This window comes from Dendropsophus ebraccatus, chromosome 2, assembly GCF_027789765.1.
Source record: "Dendropsophus ebraccatus isolate aDenEbr1 chromosome 2, aDenEbr1.pat, whole genome shotgun sequence".
NCBI lineage: Eukaryota > Metazoa > Chordata > Amphibia > Anura > Hylidae > Dendropsophus > Dendropsophus ebraccatus.
In genome coordinates this window covers 47,577,763-47,600,043 of record NC_091455.1, presented here as the reverse complement: position 1 = coordinate 47,600,043, position 22,281 = coordinate 47,577,763, and the positions used below count along the sequence as shown (strand labels likewise).

Genomic DNA, 22,281 nt, shown 5'->3' with positions numbered 1-22,281 from the left:
TGAACAGCTCCTTGGATTTGCATAGACTAGTGAAAACATCTGCTTCCAGCATCTAAACCTGGGCTCAGCATATATTAGCTGAACTATTTCAGTCTTTTTCCCCTTCAATCAAGACTACACTTTGCATTTTCATTATCGTTTATTAATACATGTGGTTCATATAGCGCCAAGGTCCTCTTCCACATAGTGGGTCTCTTTTGAGACCTTTACAGGATAGGCTCAAGTATTCTTGACATTATTTCTAAAACAAAAAAAAAACACAGATGTGACGGATTGGATGTCAAAGATGATTTGCTTTTACTGTGTTGACTGTCCCGTCAAATTATATATTTACTTATTCTTCAGGTCAGTAAAATGACTTGGATACTGGTTTCTTACTTTTCAACAAAAATAGCAACAGGAACCTTTTTTTATTTTTTATTTTTTAAAATGTTATCAAAGGGGATCTAGCCTAAATACACCATATTTGTAATGCTAAACAAAGGACCAAATTCTGCAAAGTTGTCATTCACACTAATAGAAGTGAACAGTATGGATTCAGTTTATTCCAGTGAGAATAACTAGACGGAAAGCAATCTCATCGGACTAAAGAGGTAAAATAAGGGGTGGAACACAAATAATTATCCCTTCTGTCCTTAGTCACACAGAATTGATCTACACCTCAGATCAATGTGTATTATGAGACAGTGAAGGACAGATGTGTTTCATACTTCTAAGGCAAAAAGAAAAATACTGCATGGCAGTGGTCCATATTTCCCCCCCATTATGTAATCTGGAGACTACTTTAAAGTGTACACGTTTCAAAAAGAGTGTTAAAGAAGGTTAATGCATATCCTTTCCTCCTCTTGTGGCACAACTCTTTTGACCCTTGTAAGTCCAGCAGTTTTCGTTTTCATCCAATTCAATCCTATAAAAATATGCAAATTAGCAGGCCACCCCCCCCCCCCCCACACACACACACACATCCGCACCATTCACCCCATTCAAGTGCTCCAAAGGAGCTAATTTGCATATTTTCATGGAATTGAATTTCGCATTCGCTATTTCGCATTCTCTACATGTCAGGGAAAGGTACCAGAGGTAGGCAGTTTTTCAGCGGTACACATACTGTACATTGACTTCCTTTCCCTTACTTTTTAAGCCAATCACAACACAGCACACACCCCTCTCTGCTATGCCATGACACAGTGCTGGCACACTGAACAGGCTACACAGTGCTGGGCGTGCATATATATATAGTACTTTACACTTATACTACTATAGATGGCATGAAGGGAGAAAGGAGGGTACTAATACATTGGCTTGCATGTGAGCATACTGTAAATAAAAGAAAAGGCTGCAGCTCAGCAAGGGGTTACACTAAGGACCAAACTACTACTACTACTACTACTACTACTACTACTACTACTACTACTACTACTGCTGCTGAGAAGCTAAAGGGAAGAGTATGTACTTATAGCAGTATTTACACAACTACCCTAAGCTTTATGAGGTGTGAGAGATGAAAGGGAAGCCTTGATTTCCTAATTTACCTTTAAGAAATTGTGTTGATCATATTGAGCAGACGGACTGGCTTCTTGAACAGACAGACTGGATAGTTTTCAGGGATACAGCCCAAAAGTTCACTCACTTCCTGTAATTTGATTTAGCTGTTACCAGAGACAGATTTCTCCTAACAACAGACAGTCTGGGGTAACGTTTTATTTTTGGTAAATGAAGTGATTTGAAAGTATGTTAAGGATCACATAGGGAATCATATGGCTAGAATCAGTTTGAAAGGGCAGTGACCATTTACTGTTTTTTTTTGTTTGTTTTTTTCTGGAGGGGCTTTAGAAGCCAGGCACTTATATCCTAAGTGTTTAGTTTGATAAAGGGATTTTGTTAAGAACAAAATGTTGCATTTTACGTTATAAAGCATTATAAGTATTGGACATTACTTCTAGAGGACATTGTACTGTATAGCCTTAGAGAGGTATCCCTGCTCTTATGAACCTATATTACACTCATGCTTTCCTCAGAATATGACACACATGTAATAACATTTGCACTATTTTAGCAGACACAAAATTGGTAACAAAACAGTAATTTTTTATATGTGCCCTAAGCTTGTGATCTACCTCGGATACATTATTTAACAGGTAAATAATCATGTAAAAGTTTGTTTTCTTCACTCACAGGCTGATGAGAATCTTCCTAGATAGAGATTCTTGAAGATGAGACCAGAAGGAGTAAAGGAATACTCTACCTTGACAATGTCACCGAGAAGCTAGTTGTTATGAAACAACTGTCATTGAGCTGTGAATGAAGCTCCAGAAGTGTGAGTCATACATGATTAATGTGATATTTATACATGGGATAATGCACCTCCTTGCCTGAAATGTAAGACTGCTAGAAGTCAGTAGCAAGGAGAGGGCTATAGGCTCAGATGTTTTGTAAGAAAGAGAAGTTGAACATCTTCAGGAAACTCATATTTTATGAGCTGCAGCACACAGAGTCTGATATATAAATGTCACGGGGTCACCAAGAACACGATGCATATAGTATGAGAATCTGATGCTTCCATCATGGCCGGAGGTCAGACGATTTCCTTCTTTTTCTTCTATTACTTATCTTCATCAACATTGCTATGATATAACTGCAGCTTACTTTAGGGATAGACTTTTAGCCCCTAGAAAAAAAAAGAATGTCAATGTCGGGTCTGGAAAAATAGCATGATGAATGATGCATATAATACAATAAAGGCAAAGGCTAAAGCCCAAAAAGGTTTTATCCAACATATTACACTAGATGAGACATTCGACATCTTGCAGGAATTAATGGTGTCATTCATAGCTAAAGTCTTCTGCTTCCTGGAGCTGAAACTTCCCCCCTCCATCCCGAGACATGGGTGCGGAGGCTAAGGGCCCTATTCCACCGGACGATTATCGTTTGCATAATCGTTAACGATTAACAATCTCAAATGACCGCTATTGCGAAAGACCTGAAAACGTTCTCTCATTTCCATGGAACGATAATCGTTACTTATGATCGTAATTGCGATCTTTTTTTTATTCGCTATTTCTTCGCTATTGTGTTCGTATCTATTGCAAACGACCGAACGATGTCTTATTCAATGCGAACGATTTGCGAAAGTTTTGGGAACGAGCAACGATAAAAATAGGTCCAGGTCTTATAAAGCAATCAACGATTTCTTGTTCGGTCGTTAATCGTTAACTGCATTTCAACTGAACGATTATCGTTTAGATTCGAACGATTTAACGATAATCTGAACGATAATCGTCCAGTGGAATAGGGCCCTAAGTCTTAATCATTATGTGTAGTCAATATATTAGAGACACCGTGCAGCTATTGGACATCACATGCAGACGTAGTTTCACCTGCATGCAATGATTGCGACTTAAAGGAGAAGTTCAGCCAGACCGATATTTTTTATTTTTTTTATTTATTTTTTTTTTGTGCTGGGGAGGGGAAGATTAAAAGAAATAACATGCTCTTTCTTCCCCCGCTCCAGTGCTAGTGGCCACATACTGCCACTCTGGTTCCCAGCCGCTTCCTTGTCTGATTAGGGGCCCAAGTTGTGACGTGTGTGGTCCAGTCAGTCAGTAAGCAGCCGTAGTCCCACCTCTGCCGCTGACTGGCTGAGCAGACTTCACATGTTACAACCCAGGTCCCCGCTCAGACCAGGAAGCGGCCGGTGACCCATGCACTGGAGTGGTAGTATGTGGCCACTAGTGCTGGAGCGGGGAAGGAGCACTTGCTAAAAATAATTTGAAAAAAAGAGTCTGGCCGAACTTCTCTTTTAACCCCACCCCTTCATATTTCAGAAGGCTGACTTACAAGATGTGTAATCTCAGGAAGTGAGACCCGGGGCTTCTGCCATCTTCTGCTCCCCGGACAACCCCCTTTTTTCCAGTGCCAAATCGTGCTCCTAAAGTGCAGCTTTTTGGCTCTGTATAAATCTTTTTTTTAGCAAAAAGATTATTGTAGATGGAGATTTGGAAAGTGAAGACGAACAAAGAGAAGGGTCTATAAATTAAATTCTTCTATTTATAAATGTGCTTCTTCTCATTTTATTAACTATATTTAAGACATGAGAAAAAAAAATCTACTGCCTCTTGTTAGGGAAATATACATTGACTAATGCAACTAGAGCATTACTAAAACCGCAGACAATAATAAGAAAACAGCTCACTGGGTTGGAAATAGAGTCGGAGAACTCCCAATTTTCTTTTTCATTATGATCAGAGGCAAGAAAAATAGTAGGAAAGTTTGGATCAGATGCTTGTCTTAAATAAAATAGGTCTCTTGAGCCAAAAATCATCAGCCTGTGATTTAAGGGCTTTGTGCCAAAGCATACTGCATTCAAATGGACTATTCAAGCCCTTAACATTGAAGGAAGTAATTGAGATAGTGAACTATGAGAGAAGAAGCCAGACTGTCATAAAAAATACTAGAGAGTTACATAGCACTAGATATATGTGAAGGGCTCACTAAAAATAGACAAAATGGTCTCAGTAGAACCAGAGAACCAGACAAATAATAGAAATAAATAAATAAAAAAAAATAAAACTAGAGAACATAAAGATACTGATCACCAGGTACAATATGCACTACTAGCTGATATTTAGGATATAGGAACATATTCTTTTTTTTTAAAGTAAATATCGATAAAGCTGTAGGTGGGACTGACAATTACTTTGAGATTCCTCAGAATATTATATTGTTATACGTTAACATGTCTTAAAGGCTGGCTTCTAATGGTGAGTTTACACGTAACGACCATCGTGCGAATTTGCGCGCTAATGATCGAATTTGAACGATAATTGTACGTGTAAACGCAGCGAACGATCAAACGACGAACGAGAAATCGTTCATTTTGATCTTTCAACATGTTATCAAATCGTCGTTCGTCGTTCGCAAAAAAAACGCAGATCGTTCCGTGTGAACAGTCGTTCGCCGATTTAACCAATGTGTTAGATCGGCTTAAGGATCGCAAAACGATCGCAAAACTAATTTTCCGTATGATATATCGTACCGTTTAAACGCTGATCGTTATGAAAAAAATCGTTACTCCGAGATCGTTAATCGTGCGATCGGGGCAATTATCGTTTCGTGGAAAAGCACCATTAGTTTTGCCATGTAGTGACAGCATAATGAGCTTGTTTGCAAATTATGAACAATCTTTTAATATCTTGAGGTTGCAGGGACAATATCATTTTGTTTGTAAAGTGTCACTGTCATTATACCTTTCAAAATCTAAATCAACAGTAGATGTGATATAAAGCAAGTTTGCATTATACATTTTTTTTTTTTTTAATCATGCTGTAAAACAAAGCTGAACTTACCAGAAATCCAGGTCCAGTCTCCTGAAGGCAGCTTTTTAGTCTTGTGCTGGTTGAAAAAAAGACACTAAAGGCAGGAGGTCTGACCAGTACAGAGAGTCTCGGCTCAATGTGTCCATCAATTACATGACTGCCTCCTCTGTGAGCGCTCAGATGGCCTGGGAAACACAGGATTTTCCTGTGTTTAGATTATTTGAAAAAAAAGAGTCAGAACACAGGAAGTGCCATATTTTCCATGATTACAAAAAAGAAAATAATGAAAGTAAATTGCAAACTTGCTTTAGATCACATCTACTCTTGATTTAGGTTTTTAAAGTTATAACACTTTAAAGTGCCTGTTGTGTTGGGGGTCATGAGACCCCTATAGTCCTGCAAACCTGCACTGTAGCAACTTCTATGTTTATTTATTTATTTTTGAATGTTAGGCCTTTGCACTAAATATTGAGAAGTGGGAGCACTTCTCTTACTCTCCAGAGGGAGTCATTACACTGTCTGAGTGGGCAGATTGTTGGGTGCTTTCTTGGGTGCAACTTTAAGTAAAGCATGAGAAAAAGAGGAACAGTATTATGCCAACTTATTGAGAAGCCCTGTTGCAGTTTTAAGACTTGCTTAGATATTTAAGGCTGGCTTAGATCTTACCATAAGTGGTGGATGACCAATGAAATTGGGAAGTAATTGGGGGGGGGGGGGGGGCATTTGTAAAGAAAGTTTAGGCCAAAATGAACATATTTTTCTAATTGAAAAAACGACTCTCTAAAAAATTGAGTTTCTGTTTTAGGAGAATCTAGATAGTCTAGTCAGATAAACCAAAGTAATGTACCACCAGCTTGACATTGAGAATAATCAGTAAATAATAGATATATGGCATATGTGGTATTACTTTAGGACACAAGTCATATCAGTAATTATAATTAGCTCTGTAAAGAAAACCAGTAGATGTTGGTAATGTTACAACACACCATCTAAGTACTAAAACCTTATTTGCTGAGGCAAGGATGTTGCAACTCCAAGAATGTAAGGCACTCGCCATGTTTGTCACCCGGACACTTGGCACACTTGGGTGTCTAGGATTGACAATACAATTGCCAGGCAAAAGGGCCGATATTTGTGAATAAACTTTTTTAAACTTTTTTAAAAAATGTATCAATTATCAATTTCATCAATTATTTATTAATGTTTAAATTTACTTGTTAACATTTTATTTTTCCTTCCATTCAGCTAATTTAACTAATACAGTTAACTTTGTAGATCTGGTCAAAAGTTCATTGCCTAGGTTACAGACCACAACTCTGTTAAAAAAAAAGTGGTCTGACTGGTATATATATACTTCTCTATACATTGACATTATAGCTATATACAGTATGCACCAGGAAGACCACATAGTGGTGGTCTGTGATCAAGAGAACGAGCTGTCAGTAATGTATGGGGGGGGGGAGCAAAATATTAGGAGTAGGAGGAAGTAAAGTTGCTGAATGAATGCAAAAATTCTCAACTTGACAACAAAGTTTCAACAAAGATAAGAAAATCTCTTTATTGGAATGGACAATACGTATTGAACTTCCAGTATCTATATTATTGATTAAAAAAACTAATCTATGAACTGTGCAGCAATAGTAAATGAATAGGTAATTGACTGACCTGTTGCTGAAGGATGACTTATTGATGTAGACATCTTCCATGACATGCTTATCAGCCAAATGAAGATTTTTTTTTCTTAAAAATAGGAAGATAAATAGATAACCATGGACAATTATACAAGTAAAGTTTTCTTGGACTTATATCATGAATGATGTCAACCTAGAAAAATCTGAGGACATGTAGCTAAATAGAATAACTACGCATGAGATTCTTGTTTTCTAGAAAGGTCTCTTTGTGACTATGAAAAGGAAAAGACTTAATAGAAAGCCACATATGCTATGGCTCTATCTAGGTTCAGCTTAGTAGAACTGTTATTAGGCCATAATGTGGAACCTAAAAAGTGCCTGTACCACGGCCATGTTAAGCTAGCTTAATTTGAGGATGCTTCTCTTTTTTATGCAAAAAACAAAACAAAGTGCAACAGCAACCTACAGGTGCTTACTGTATATACTCCCCCAGGTGAGGATCTTGGCAAACTATTTGATCAAACAGAGTGTACCATGTCACCACGTTGTTAAGGTGTCCTCAGAGACATGGTCCTACTTTAGCATTTTCACACAAGCAATGGCCTCTCCTGGGCTAAATAAGCCTACAACTGGACAAATAGAAGCCAAATCTCTATTTATACCACCCACCAACATGAGGTAGCCACACACCCCACATACAACAGAAAAAAAGGGAAAATTTGCAGCACCTCTATGCCTTTGTTCACACTGCAGGTTGCGCGCTGCATGTGGCTTAAATATAGACAAAAAAAAACCAGAAAGACTCCCCCCAGGAATATTTACGGTAAGCACTTGCACCTGTAGGTTGCTGTTGCACTTTCAGTTTTGTTGTCTGTACCACATGCAGCATGCAAGCTGCAGTGTGAACATAGATGTGCTGCCAATTTTTCCTTTTTTTCTGTTGTATGTAGGGGGTGTGGCTACCTCCTATTGGCTTGCACTCCGCCCATGTCTCACGGGTGGTATAAGTAGAGATTTGGCTCCTATCTGCCCAATTTTAGGCTTATTTAGCCTAGGAGAGGCCCTTGCTAGTATAAAAATTTTAGAGTAGGACCATGTCTCTGAGGAAACCTTAACGTGGTGACATGGTACACTTTGTTTCTTCAAATAATTTGCTAAGATTCTCAATTTTTAATATCTATAGAGCAGGTTTTTATCATGTGTACACCAGGGGGAGTATATACGGTAGGCACTTGCACCTGTAGGTTGCTGTTGCATCTTCTGTTTTTTTGTCTGTACTTAAGCCACATGCAGCGTGCAACCTGCTGTGTGAACGGAGGCATAGACGTGCAGCCAATTTTTTTAATAAAGACTATTGCAGTTAGTAATATAACATGTACATGGCACCTTCTCAGTTTGTATAACATACTTAAAGGGGTTTTAAGATTAAAAACTACTTGCCCCCCATCCACAGGATAGAGATTGTGGGGGGTTTGACCTCTGTGCCCCCCACGACCCCCCACCACCACCATGGTCTCTGGATCACCACCTGGCTCCTATGTTTTGAAAGAAGCCACGGGTCAACATGTGACAAGCTCTGGACATCCATATTTATCTGTTACAGAGTACTTTCGCCATAGACCCAGGATTTGATCCTTTTAGAGTATCTTTTAAAAGTCGAGACAACTACACCCATTGATTTCCTTAGAAAACTGCATCCTCCTCAAAGGCTTGAAGGCTTTGACAAACTTTTATTTCTCATCAAAACTTTATCAGGTAAGTGTCACTTACTAGACATACTGCCCATAGGGGAGCTTGCTTCTTTTCATCATAATTCGGCATTCTTTCCCTCCTCTTGTGTCTCCTCATAGCTCTTGTTACCAAATCTCTGGCTCCTTTGTTTCTTTATAATGAGCTTGTTACTATATGATTATGTTGGTACATGTTCCCTCTGTATTGTATAGCATTGTGGGATATGTTACCACTACATAAACATTACTATTCTGTACAAGCACTTGAAGTAATACCGGTTCAGACAAGGGAAATATCTTTTCTTATATGAACAATACCCCGAGTTAAAAATGTTCATGTGTGTAAAACGAATGTCACCACTTTCTAAAATCTGCGTGGGACATTGCTTGCGTAGTAATTTTCCATGTCCAGCATTTCACGTCTTTATAACATGTTCAATCAACAGGAACATATGTTGTAAATTCTTTATCAAACAGAATGCATAATGGAATGGTGAAAGACTGCTGGAAGCAGCTGCTAGAACATCGGGGCGGGATGTGCTCGCTGCTGAACGGAGAACAATTTATAAATGAAGACTAACCTTTCATAGGCATGAATACATTTAATATCATACAGAATGGGCATATTAATGCAGCTTTGAATCTGGAACAGGGTTATTACAGTATGCATTGTAAGCACTAAATGGACCTGTTTTTGGAAAACAAGCCACTGTCCAACCACTGGTATACAAGATGCATCTGCAAATTAGATATTTGGCCTGGTCATATCTAGGATAACTAGTTGTAGCTCAGGTATATATTATATGACGATAAATTATAAGCTCACTAAGTTGTTTCAGTCATGATAAATATATCATCTAAGACTTACTATCAGGGACATAGCTAAAGGAAGTGGGCGGAAATATGTAAATGAGCTCCTCATATAAGCCCGGGATCGACAGAACTAGAACTGAGACCCAGTTGAGTGTAGCTGTGGAAAAGACAGCATCATCAGAGGGGACCACGTGCTGTGAGATATTGAGGAGATAACTAGAAGACGGATCAGGAAGGGCCGTTATAGTGTGACAGATGTGAGCTATTAAGCAGAAAGAGAAGTTTATTTTGTCAGGAAAGGAAGCTTGGGCAACTTTTCTTCTTTGAGTTTTATCTCCTACAATTAGTTGTAAAGTCTTGGCCATTAGGGTCATACAGCCCAGCAATCTGCTATACATTGCCTGTTTTGGAGAAATTATGTCACAGGACAGAATACAGGAAGCGGGACGGTGCTTAGCATGTGCTATGTGCAGAAGAGAAATTTACCTTTTAGCTAAGCCAGTTAGCCTACTGAAGATGATCCATGCTATAAATCAAGGCTTTCCTCTCATCTTTGACCACCCATGAAGTTTTGTGCAGCCATCCCCTGAGTAAATGCCAGTGCACCTCCTGCTGTGGTGTCTTGCGTAGTAGCGTAGAGGAGAGGAGTTTGTCAAGGGAGTCCTAACCCAATGTAGTACTGTGCTCTGCCGGAACTTTAGAAGAATACTTGAGAGTGAGAGAGCTACTTGTACCTGTTGAGACTAGGGTCTGACTTCCTGCAGTGTTGAGGTACTCATCCTAATAGGGTGATACAAGCCCCAGCCTTGGTTACCTGGATGAAGTGTCAAAGTCTTCCCAGCTAACTTGCACTGCTAGATAGAATATGTAGACCTTCTGGTAGCTAGTCAAGGCTAGTCTGGTAGCTATCCAGGATAGTTCCTCTTGGGTTGTAGGATACTGCCCTGCACTTTGTGGAGTGGTTCTCGGCGTGGGCTAGGATTAAACCCGAATTTTCTCTCTCTTGTAGTGTCTAGCACTGCTTAGTGTATATAATATATCTACAAGAAGAGCTGAGTGTCGCTGGTTGCATCTCCACATACATGTTTTAACCAACTCACTGAACACACTCAACTGAACTGAACCAGTTTTCCATCATCTCCAGTTGCAGTCATTTCTTGGAGTTTCCAATCTTGTCCTGGTTACTTACCAAATTTCATGTGTTTCTTTTGTATTTTTCTTGCACATGAATGCTTTTTAAACTATTCAACTCTATTGTAAGTCCTAGAGGTATCTGAGTACTGGGTACCAGAGTTTGCTAGCATTGTTACATGTATACTGTCCTCCTCACAGTGATGGACAGGCTGTCCTGTATGCCAATTAACAACTGCCTATCAACCACTGCTAAGAAAGGAAGGGATAGGTGGGGAAGGCTTTATTTAAAGGGGTTATCCAGCATTAGAAAAACATAGCCACTTTCTTCCAGTGACAACACCACTCCAGTTGTCTCCAGTTCAGGTGTGGTTTGCAATTAAGCCCCATTCACTTCAATGGAACTGAGTTGCAAAACCTGCACCTGAACTGGAGACAAGGGTTGTGCTGTCTCTGGAAGAAAGTGGCTATGTTTTTTTTAATGCTGGATAACCCCTTTAAGATTACATCAGATTCATAAACTTTGTCAGATGTATTCTCTGATCACTCCTATCGGCAACACGATCGAATATTTTTTGTTTTATTTTGGCTAATAGAGTTGTATAGTGTGATGACAGATCCACTTTAATCCCATAGGAAAACAAAGTATCACCACTCTTGTGTATTCAGTCAAGTAAAACGCCTTCTATGGCACGAGAAGATAGCAGCTGCACACAAAAACAACACATAGAAGGCTATTTCAGGACAATATTTAGAAGTAAAAATGGTATCTGGTAATTTACTTTGCAAATGTAGTCTATGATATGGTGAATATCATCTGTGCATTATTCAAATGAGTAAAACAGGTGAACTGTTGAAGATGATATACATGTCTGTAGTTTTGCACCTGCAGCAGCTGAAAATTGTGTTTAAATGTAGGAACTGAAGTGTCATCAGTAACAGATTTATATATAAAGTATTTTCTCCAGCTGCAAATACCCATTGTCTCAAAGTAATACCGTATGTGGCAGATATGCTGCAAAGTTTTAGTGTTTTGTGATTTGGCAATGAAAACCTGTAACAAAGTACAGTGTATGCAATTTAGTATACGTTTGGTGTGGTCAAGGAGAGAGCCTATAAAATGTGGAAATGCGCAACATGGCCAATAACCTCCTGGCAGAACCACACACATGTAAATATAGAGTACTCTGCAAATGGGTTTACAGAGAAACAGAGGTGATTTTTTTTTTTATTCATGTACATGACAGGTTATTATCAAATCTACTTTGTGCTGAAGACACAGAAAACTGTGTGTGAGCTGTTCTCTCTGTCCGCTCTTATCTCTGTCACGAGACAGCACCAGTAGACAGTGTTCCTGGCCGTCTGTCTCTGCACTCTGTAATGCCGGAAAGGTTAATCACAGTGAGGTAACCAGCAGCTTGGCCTCAGATTAACCCTCCGGGCATTACAAAGTACAGAGACAGCAGGCCAGGGACACTTGTCGACAGAGGTGTATCGAAAGAGAGGAGATCAGAGCAGAGATGGAGAAAACAACATCTCTTCAGCACAAAGCAGCAGGTTTAGAACTGGGGGAATGAAACTTAAAGGGTAATAACAAGTTTGGAAGGAATTGTTAGTCTTCGGAGGGGAGGGGGGGGGGGGTTGATTTAACATGTATCTTACCTTAGCGGAATACCCCTTCAACCCTCCTCTTTCCATGCACAATACATGAATGTTCAGCCATGGTAGATGTTCATGTATATGGGGAAATCAAGAGAGAAAGATAAATTATCATTCGTATTGTAGATGTATGGGCACCTTAAAGGCCCTGCATTTTGAAAGATTTTTTAAAAAAAACCTGCATAGTCTTCTTATATCAACCCATCAGCTGTCTTGGTCTTCATGGCTGGTAGGAGATGAAAGAAAAACATTGAATTAGGAACAGTGTCAATCATCTGGTTCATTCAGCTTGGGGTTACACAGCCCAAGCTCTCTCCCCCTCTAATGCCCATAGCACATGCTAAGCCTCACCTCACTTTATGTGATCTGTCTTGATCCAGCTTTCACTAGTGATTAGCCTATGGCTTTATTTATGTTTTCGAGGACTCCCTGGGGCGGCATTCAACTGCTGCAACCACAGGGAATCAAACGTTGAGCATTCGTTTTCGGATAACGTTGCCGAACCTGAACATTTTGAGAGATCTGGTCAACATTATTAGTGACAGAATTGCACTGGGGTAAGTAGTCATTGTTGGTAAATGCAGCAATTTATAAGTCTTTAAAAAATCACATAGCCTATCACATGAAGCAAAGCTGTTTGAAATGACAGAGACCATTTTAGTAAATTTTTTGTTCCATGTGGGCAGTTCTATGCTTGCGTTGTCTGGAGACTAATCTTAAAAAAAAATAAAAAATAAAAAAAATCTCGGAGGAGATTTATCAAACATGGTGTAAAGTGAAACTGACTGTTGCCCCTAGCAACCAATCAGATTCCACCTTTTCATTCCTCACAGACTCTTTGGAAAATTAAAGGTGGAATCTGGTTGCTAGATGCCCCCCATCAAGTTGGAAAAATTGTAGCGTGCAACAAAATAATGCACTCTAGGATGAAATGTATCACAAGCCCCACTTATAAAGCAGAAGGGCTCTTGACCTATTCCTTGACCCTAAATCATACATCCTCACAGGGGCCACGGACAAGTGGATTCTCTTCATCAAAGCTTAAAAACATCTGAATTCTAATGTCTAGCTAGGCCCTCAATCTCTCATTAGGTAGAGCTGTGTTGCGTGAGGGTAGGAACCTCATCGTGACCATAAACATTTTCTCTGGACCACCAGCAGGGACCCATACAAAAGCACCTTACCCCGAAGAATCTTTGTGACACTAAAACATGGAAAAGTGCAATACAATAATAAAGATGTGCACCATGTCAAAACAACTGGGACATCAACCTGTTGTGTCTATTACAAATCATGTACTAGTTGTAGCTGTAATTCATGTACTAGAGAATTGCTATATATGTTGGGCATGTTCAATGTCACCCTAGGGTTACCAGGAAAACATGGATATAGCCTAAGGCTGAATCTATGTTTTCCAGGGCTCCCCATGGTGGCTTCAAACTTCTCCAGCTGCCTGGAGTCAAATGCTGAGTGTTCAAGTTTGGAGAATGTTGCTGAACCTGAACAGTTAGGCAAGTCCGCTCAACACTAACTATGGCATCTGCAATTTTTTTTAAATGGTTTTGGAAAAATTTATTTGTTTTACAAAATAGATATTGTGTCACAATATTGTGATTCATTTACATTGTGTGTGTTCATTATTATAATATACTCATGGGAGAAGATAAAGTGAGATGGAGTAGGGAGCATCCATGGACAAAAATGCAATGTGGCAAACATAGCAAGTATTAAGGGAGTTGGCAGCTGAGGGGGCCATCTCCAGGTGATTACAATGCATGATAAGGGCAAAAGGGACTGCGGAAATCTAAATGCTGAGACATCAAGGAAAGAGGAAAATACACAGGGGACACAGTGGGGACCAAAATAACCATGAGCTTTTCATGGGCTGAGCTCCCTGCTAAAGATAGATATGGTGGGGTGGGGCTCCATTCCAGGTTTTACTATGAAGTCTCATTGTTACTTGTTTTGCGTCATTCGATCTATTTAAATGGACAGATTCAAAGCTGGAATTTGCCTTGTTGACTTCGTAACTTGCATTCTTTACTTACAGTAGATTTTATATGAGGAATGTTAGTAGTGTTTGTTACCAGAACTAACTTTGTGAATTGTAATAATTTGAGAAAGGTGTGGAAAAAATGCTGCACAGTCAAAATGCATTAAAAAATAGAAGTGTTAATAGTTTATTTTTATCAATTAACAAAATGGAAAGTGAATAAACTAAAGAAGATTCTATATCAGGTCAATATTTGATGTGACCGTCCTTTGCCTTCAGAACAACATCAGTTCCTCTAGGGATCTTACCTACAGTTTTTGAAGAAATTTGTCAGGGAGATATGTAGAGACTTAGGATGTCCAACAGCCCAAAAATGGGTGTGACTGGTGCTTGGAAGTGAGTGTGGTAAGCAGTGGTGGACATGGCTTGAAGAGCTCCCTGCTGCTGGGCTGTAGCTGGAGTGAGGGAACCTCCAGAGAGAGACATTTGTGTAGAGGGGCTGATGTAAGAAAGAAAGAATATGGTCTTCAGTAGTGTCAAATTGTTTGGGTTCGGCAATGCTCATAGATCTGCTCACCACTAGTCTTTAGCCAATCTGTTAAGGGAAAATTTCCACTAAAACAAAGTGTGCACATAGCAAGGTGGGACAAAATCGATGGAGAAGAGCTGCCTGGTAATATGGAGAGTTGCCCTGTGGTAACCTGTATTTCTCTACTGTCTTCTGTCAGCTCTTGCCTCTAAGCTAATGTGGATATCTAGCTGGTCCAGAGACAAAGATAAAGAGGGTACTCTGTAGCCACCTAGAAATGTTGGAGCTTTGTGTGGTCCTTGGCCAACCTACCACCAAAGAGTTGAGTAGTGGGTAGCCACCACAAGGACCGCACTCTTGTAAGCTACGGTCTTCCAATGCAAGTGCAGCTATATTGAGTGGTATTCTCTGTGGTAGAGAAAGGCTCCTTCATGACCCACAGCAACATGTAGGTCCCTTGGTCGGTAGTTTAGGCACAGATGACTGATTAGACACTGGAGACAGGAATGCTGGACTGGTGCGCCAGTACAGGATCTACATTTAAGTCTGATATTTTCAAAAACTAAGCACTGCTGAAGTCCTTCTATCCAGGCTGTCCATTTGGAAGGTTTTTACATGCACAAGAAAACATTGGGGGGGGGGGGGGGAAACTGATCCAAATAAAAATTTTGGAGCTGCTCGAAAGCCCTCCTAACCCTACATTTTTACATCTGTCATTTTTCACAAGCAACAATTGCTATTTATCTGTGACAATAAAATGATCAGACCAGTAGCACAATGTATATATGAATAGTCTGTGGGGACCAATAAACAATATCTTTGTGACTTTAATTCACTTTCAATCAATACCCTTCAATCATCATCCATCTTCAGTAGCCAATTTATAAGCCTGTAGTCATTTCTTGCACAAGTCAATTTGTTAAATGCATATCCGTGTATATTTTTATTACATGACCATGAATCATACTTATTAGATAGAGGGATCCTGGACATTAATCGGTTGTCTGGTTGAGTATATATTCAGGACCAATGACGCGTTGTAAATCCCGGGTGTGCTCTTTGTTTCAATTCAGTTCCTGACAGATGACCATGGGGACCTTATGTCTGACCTATGGACAACTGATGTGCATATATTATCTATACCTTGGCCTCTGTGTCTAAGAGGTGTAAATAGCATCCCTCATGCTTAAATTATGGCTCTCTACTAAACAAGACAACACGTTACATTGTGTTTATGCAGATCCTGTAATAAAGTCACCCTACAAGGATTCCATTGTATTCTTCAACGTGCAACAGCATTGACCCCTATATAATGGATTTAGATTGTTTTATAGGAGATTATATACTATTTGTGCTACTAGGAAGGTAAGGTCAGGTGCAATGGATATTTTCTGTAAAGCTGGCCTGATTTATACAGTGATTATCATATCCAGGGACAGGTGGAAGTCTCTTGAGACACCAAGACAGCAGGCTCGCCGTCTGTGCATAACAGTATTGTTGAACAATGACAGAGACCGTAGATATTAAAATATTTGAAAATAGGTAAATTAAAAGGCACACGATAAACAAAAGAGTTGTTTTAAGTCAACTGCGGACATGGCAGAGAAGAGGTAGAGAGAGAAGTTGATAGTTAGCTATTACTTATATTAGATTTCAGTAGCTTTACCAATCTACTCATTTACTTATCCTTAGCCCTTAATTATAGCATGTAATATAGCCCCAAGCTGTCAGCAGTTTCTGCTTGTTACTATCCAAACCAGTCAACAATCTGTTGACAGACATATTCATTGCAGCTTATATACATTGTTATTACTCTACAGCAGTGATTTTCAACCTTTTTTGAGCCGCGGCACACTTTTTATACTTAAAAAATCCCGGGGCACACCACCAACCAAAATGGCACAAAATGACACTAAAACAGTACATATTATACATATAGTTCACGGAGTTCACTCTTGGGGGTTTTAAATCAGCTTCTTATCACCACAAGAGCTGCTTTTTAAGCCCTCAAGAGTGACATATGCCGGGCAGAGATCCTTTCAATAAATTATTCATTTTAAAAAAAGTGAAATAAAAAAGGATAACCCCCTCATATATACAATCCCATGTAACCTCATACATACAGTGCCATGTATTCCCATATATATATATATATATATATATATATATATATATATATATATAACAGTCCCATGAAAACTCATACATACAGTCCCACGTATATGAGCACATAATTATCAGCACCATATACTGTGGTGATGTGCACTGTATAGCCACAGTATATGGTGCTGATAATTATGTGGCTCATATAACTGCAGTATAAAGGGGTACAATGAGACGTACTATGGCCATGAGGCCAGAGTACAAGTGCCCCCTGCTTTGCCCTCATACAGTAATAATGCCCCCTGCAGTATGCCCCCATATAATAATAATGCCCCCTGCAGTATGCCCCCATATAATAATAATAATGCCCCCTGCAGTATGCCCCATATAATAATAATGCCCCCTGCAGTATGCCCCCATATAATAATAATGCCCCCTGCAGTATGCCCCCATATAATAATAATAATGCCCCCTGCAGTATGCCCCATATAATAATAATGCCCCCTGCAGTATGCCCCCATATAATAATAATGCCCCCTGCAGTATGCCCCCATATATTAATAATGCCCTCTGCAGTATGCCCCCATATATTAATAATGCCCTCTGCAGTATGCCCCCATATATTAATAATGCCCCCTGCAGTATGTCCCCATATATTAATAATGCCCTCTGCAGTATGCCCCCATATATTAATGCCCCCTGCAGTATGCCCCATATAATGCCCCCTGCAGTATGCCCCCATATAATGCCCCCTGCAGTATGCCCCCATATATTAATGCCCCCTGCAGTATGCCCCCATATAATGCCCCCTGCAGTATGCCCCCATATATTAATGCCCCCTGCAGTATGCCCCCATATATTAATGCCCCCTGCAGTATGCCCCATATAATGCCCCCTGCAGTATGCCCCCATATAATGCCCCCTGCAGTATGCCCCCATATATTAATGCCCCCTGCAGTATGCCCCCATATAATGCCCCCTGCAGTATGCCCCCATATAATGCCCCCTGCAGTATGCCCCCATATATTAATGCCCCCTGCAGTATGCCCCCATATAATGCCCCCTGCAGTATGCCCCCATATAATGCCCCCTGCAGTATGAGAATATGCACCAATAGTTTTAAAAAAAACAAAACAACAAACCATCATACTCACCTAATCGGCGCTGTGTGTTCTCCCTCCTCTTCAGGCTCCGTCCTGTGAGCCGCGGCGACTGAACCTCCGGCAGGCGTGATGACGTCACATCATCACGCCTGCCGGAGAGGTCACGTCCCGGCCTCCCATAGGCTGCTGGCATGAAGTGCCGCGGCCTATGGGAGTCAATGTCAGAGCAGGACGCTGACAGGTCCTGCTCTGACATTGTGCGCGATTGAATGTTTCGCCCGCTCACTGTGTGAGCGGGCGGAACATCAATCCATCGGCATATCCCTAGAAGCTGCGCGGCCGCAGCTTCTAGGGATATTAAAGGGACAGTTTCTAATTTCCGACCGGGATCCCGCGGCACAGCTGGCGGGTTCTCACGGCACACCAGTGTGCCGCGGCACCCCGGTTGGGAAACGCTGCTCTACAGCACCTGGTGTACAGAAGGCACTTACAGAAAAGCTGACCACCAGTGCAGGCTCTATGAAGACATTGACCCTATTGGGAATGTCAAGGGATGTGAGCTCAGAAACTTACTGCAGCTGTAGATGGTAAGGGATTATAAAACATGATTCAAAATAAGTAACAATGTAGTAACAGTTTTCATCTTGGTAAAAGTGTACCTCCCATTCTAAACAGCTTTCCAGAAATAAACTTTACAAGCAAACGTAGGGAACTATCTACATATCTTAAAGCAACTCTGTACCCACAATCTGTCCCCCCTCAAACCATTTGTACCTTCGGATAGCTGCTTTTAATCCAAGATCTGTCCTGGGGTCGGTTTGGTAGGTGATGCAGTTATTGTCCTAAAAAACAACTTTAAAACTTGCAGCCCTGTGCCCAACAGCCGTGGCCTAGAGTATCTGTGCCCTAACCTTAGAGCTGGCACAACCTCTCAGTCCCTCCTCCTCACCCTCTTCACCATTTTCCCCTTTTTTCTGCAGTAAAAACTACACAGGTGCCTTACCGATCCAGCCCATGTGCCATGCTGACACAGCTGATGAATATTAGACAATCTGCCTGGAGCATTCCTTATGATGAAGAGAGCGGGGAGGAGGGACAGAGAGGTAGTGCCAGCCTAATGCATACACAACCTAGGCCACAGCCGTTGGGCACAAGGCTGCAAGTTTAAAAGTTGTTTTTAGGACAATAACTGCATCACCTGCTGAACGGACCCCAGGACAGATCTTGGATTAAAAGCAGCTATCTGATGCTACAAGCGGTTTGGGGGGTTCAGATTGTGGGTGCAGAGTCACTTTAATACAGAAATATTCTTCCATCTTCCATCTTGGAAATCAGTAATAGAATCTGGAGAGCAGAGAAAAGATGGATTTTGAGCTCCACTGAGAGAGCAGTTACAGCTGCTTATTAAAGTCTACAAGGAGTGAGAGAGGGAGGAGGAGACAACAGAAGCACGGATACAGGGCTGATCCTAGGGTTTCTGCCGCCCCATCGCAAAACCTAGGCCTACACCCCCCCCACCCACCGCAACTAGCTAACTGCCCTATCATCACTAAGCCCCCCCTCCCATGCGACAAGCAGTGGCAGTGGTGCAGCTCATGATCACCCTCCGGCACGACCCCCATGTACTCACCAAAGCACAGAGTGAAGACACGGCGGGAGATGACAGCTGCCAGGTGATGTCAAGGATCAAGCCAAGGGGGACGTGGTGACAGCGATGAGCGTGGGCGGCAGGTATAGAGGGGAGCGGCTGCAGAGTGGGGCCCTGGCTGCTGTCATTTTTGTTAGGTTAAACAAAAATGACAGCAGCGGGAAAAATTATGACGCCCCATCCAGGACCGCAGAATCTGCCGCATGAGGTAGAATACTCAGTCCGCTTCATGGCAGAAGCTGCCCTACATATATATACAGAGGACATTCCTGCTCCTCTATTTTTCTGTGACAAATTTATACAAAAAAGCAGCTGTGTGGAAATTGTTCACACTACGTATATTTCAGTCAGTATATGTATTTTTCAGTCAGTATATTTCAGTCAGTATTGCAACCAAAACCAGGAGTGGATTAAAAACACAGAAAGGCTCTGTTCACACAATGTTGAAATTGAGTGGATGGCCGCCATATAACAGTAAATAACGGCCATTATTTCAATACAACAGCCGTTGTTTTAAAATACCAGCAAATATTTGCCATTAAATAACGTCCATCCACTCAATTTCAACATTGTGTGAACAGAGCCTTTCTGCGTATTTAATCCACTCCTGGTTTTGGTTGCAATATGAGGACCACAATACTGACTGAAATATACGTAGTGTGAACCCAGCCTTAGAGTATGTTCACACTGATCACTCGCTGCGGATTCTGCTGATCATCCCCGCTCACGCCCGTGCACATCTCCACCCTCATCACTAATATGGATTTAGTACTGTTCTGGCCAGTTCCTGTCACAGACAGAGGTGGCGGTGGAGAGCACTGTGTCTGGTTGAATGAATACACCACTTCCTGCAGGATATAAAGTAGATCAGTACTGGAAGGTTTCTTTTTTTTTTAAACAGAAAAAAAGAGGTTATTTATAAATCTACAGTACATACCTTTCTGGCACCAGTTGATTTAAAAAATAAAACTACATTGCTCTTTTAAGAGGAATGTAGCTTGTGAATCCTGTAGAGGCAAGATAAAACACTTACTAAAAGCTGCAGTCATGTTAGTGTTTCTCCCAGCCTCTCCCTGTTCCAGATCTCTACTTCTACTTCATCTTTCCTCTCCCCATAGACTTCTGTAAGCAGCTGTAACCTGATCTCTCAGTGAAATTGACAATCTGCCTACAAATTCTTCTAGAAATTTTTTTAGTGAGTGAACAGTTAAGGTGGCGGTGAAAGGGAAGAAAAGAAAATAGTTTATTTTTCTCTAGTAAAATATGATAAAGTTTCTACACTTAGCTTGCGCTACTGATTTATGGAAAATTGCTTTGTAACGGAGGTACAAATGAGAACATTATATGTAAATGTGCTTGTAAACATGCTGTACTGTCTTTTATATAATTGACATTGAGTTTTTTTGTAACAATAACTTTGAAAAGAATCCAAGAATACTTTTATTTTGTGCACACTTATTTCTCTTGCAGTACCTTGGGAACATTGCAATTTATCATATGAACTGGCTGTAAACAAAACCTTGTACTGACAGTAAATCTATACATTACATGAAATGAATGGAGCTGATCATTTGTGTTCAACAGTTGCCATATATCATTGTAACTATCAAAGAGAAGAAATCACGTTTTATATATGTTTGGCTTATTATTACCTCTCCATGCTTCCTTGCTGTCCCGATGCAGTTGCTGGTGTCCTGCACTGCCTGTAGCTGTTATTTCCAAGACGAGCTTGTCTCGGGAGTAACAGCTCGCTCAGCCAGTCCCTGGACGCAGCGCTGTCCCGTCTCAGTTAGTGATTGGCTGAGCAAGCTGTCACTCTTGAGACAAGCTTGCCTCGGAAGTAACAGCAACTGCAGACAGCTGGGGTGGATTAAGTTTACCATAGGCCCTGGGCTGTTCACCAAGCCTAGGCCCCCCACTACACTGTAACTATGGTAACACTAGTGTGGTGCTAAGAGTACAGGATAGATAATGTCGTGATGCCCTTATTTGTGCAAAACTGGGGTAAAAAAGCAGCAATTTTTTTGTAAATCATGGCGGAACTGTATCCAGGAGACAATACACCACTAAAAGTATAAGTCTTTTTGGGTGACCATGGGCCCCCTAGGAGCTCAGGGCCCCGGGCTACTGCCCAAAATGGACCTATTATAATCCGCTACTGGCAGACAGCAGGGGACAGCATATAATATGTATATTGGAGAGCTGGATAGCCCCTTTAAGCATGACTGCTTGTTGTCTGCTCAATCTACTACTGTTCACTTTCCATGTATTGATCCAGCTAGTTGGACTTTTCTTCCCCCTGCTAGGTTAGTGTGCCCTTGCACTTAAAAAGGGAGAGCTTTCATAGCTGAGGTCAGTTATATCACGGCGAGTGCTTTAAGAAGTCAGATACAAGGTTGTGGGTTGAGATTAGGGTGACGCATTCTTCCCCTGTCACTAGAATTATTGGATACTGTCAATGTGAATATTAGAATAGGACATCTCTTTTGTAAATTTGCAACTAAATAAGCTTTAGCTGAATATCAATGCTTATACAGTATGGGTCTGACTTTTATCAATAGCCTTAAAAATGAAAATCCACTCTTGAATACAACTAAATAGGTCAACATTTTATGGTGATTCACTT

At 40.7% G+C, this 22,281-nt stretch overlaps 1 long non-coding RNA gene across 1 annotated transcript; it reads right to left on the bottom strand.

Moving 5' to 3' along the window:
• Positions 1–2,516: 2,516 nt before the first annotated feature.
• LOC138784411 (uncharacterized) lies at positions 2,517–21,399 on the bottom strand. The gene is made up of 5 exons (XR_011361837.1): positions 21,308–21,399; positions 12,283–12,505; positions 6,981–7,055; positions 5,346–5,520; positions 2,517–2,668 (listed from the first exon to the last, which is right to left on the bottom strand). It is a non-coding gene; the product is annotated as an uncharacterized lncRNA (long non-coding RNA).
• Between the last annotated feature and the right edge of the window lie 882 nt (positions 21,400–22,281).